The sequence below is a fragment of the Nothobranchius furzeri genome, unplaced genomic scaffold, assembly GCF_043380555.1.
Source record: "Nothobranchius furzeri strain GRZ-AD unplaced genomic scaffold, NfurGRZ-RIMD1 Scf032, whole genome shotgun sequence".
Classification (NCBI taxonomy): Eukaryota; Metazoa; Chordata; class Actinopteri; order Cyprinodontiformes; family Nothobranchiidae; genus Nothobranchius; species Nothobranchius furzeri.
The window spans coordinates 408,208-409,709 of NW_027223049.1; positions in this window are offsets into that span (position 1 = coordinate 408,208).

Genomic DNA, 1,502 nt, shown 5'->3' on the forward strand with positions numbered 1-1,502 from the left:
TGTGGGGTGGGTGGTGGTGATGCTGAGGGTGGGTGTCCTGGAGGTGTGGATGGCGTTGGAGAGGCTGTGTGGGTGGGAGAAGGCTGCGGGGATGGGGGAGCCTGATCCTGGGTGCGATGGTGTTGAGTGTGGGTGGGAGAAGGCTGCGGGGCTGGGGGAGCCTGATGCTGGGTGTGATGGTGTTGAGTGAGGGTGGGAGAAGTCTTCGGGGATGGTGGAGCCTGATCCTGGGTTCGGTGGTGTTGAGTGTGGGTGGGAGAAGGCTGCGGGCATGGGGATGCCTGATGAGCCTGGATGTGATGCTGGTGAGAGAGGGGACAGGGCAGAGGCCGGCTGGACGTGCAGCGGGCAGGGGGAAACTTGAGCCTGGGTGGGTGGTTGTGCATCCAGGGCGGGCAGGGAGAGGTGAGACGTGGGCCTGGGCTGGTCGTCAGCGGTTCACCACAGGCAGCTGGTGGCGGTGTGGCTGAGCAGAAGCCTCCAGCAGGTGATGGCGGGGTGGGGGAGCAGCAGCCAGCCTCAAGCAGCCAGCCTCCAGCTGCTGATGGTGGGGTGGAGGAACAGAAGCCTCCAGCTGGTGATGTCAGGGTGGAGGAGCAGCAGCCAGCCTCCAACGGCTGATGGTGGGGTGGAGGAGCTGCAGCCAGCCTCCAGCAGCTGATGGCGGGGTGCAGGAGCAGCAGCCAGCCTCCAGCTGGTGATGGCGGGGTGAAGGAGCTGCAGCCAGCCACCAGCAGCTGATGGCGGGGTGCAGGAGCAGCAGCCAGCCACCAGCAGCTGATGGCGGGGTGGAGGAGCTGCAGCCAGCGTCCAGCAGCTGATGGTTGGGTGGTGGAGGAGCAGCAGCCAGCCTCCAGCAGCTGCTGGCGGGGTGCAGGAGCAGCAGCCAGCCTCCAGCAGCTGGTGGCGGGGTGGAGGAGCAGAAGCCAGCCTCCAGCAGCTGATGGCGGGGTGCAGGAGCAGAAGCCAGCCTCCAGCTGGTGATGGCGGGGTGAAGGAGCTGCAGCCAGCCTCCAGCAGCCAGCCTCCAGCTGGTGATGGCGGGGCGGAGGAGCAGGCAGCCTCCATCAGCTGATGGCGGGGTGTAGGAGCAGCAGCCAGCCTCCAGCTGGTGATGGCGGGGAGGAGGAGCAGCAGCAGCCAGCCTCCAGCAGCCAGCCAGCCTCCAGCAGCTGATGGCGGTGTGTGGGAGCAGCAGCCAGCCTCCAGCGGCCAGCCAGCCTCCAGCAGCTGATGGCGGGGTGGAGGAGCTGCAGCCAGCGTCCATCAGCTGATGGCGGGGTGGAAGAGCAGCAGGCAGCCTCCAGCTGGTGATGGCGGGGTGGAGGAGCTGCAGCCAGCGTCCAGCAGCTGATGGCGGGGTGCAGGAGCAGCAGCCAGCCTCCAGCAGCTGATGGCGGGGTGGAGGAGCTGCAGCCAGCCTCCAGCAGCCAGCCTCCAGCTAGTGATGGCGGGGTGGAGAAGCAGGCAGCCTCCGTCAGCTGATGGCGGGGTGGAGGAGC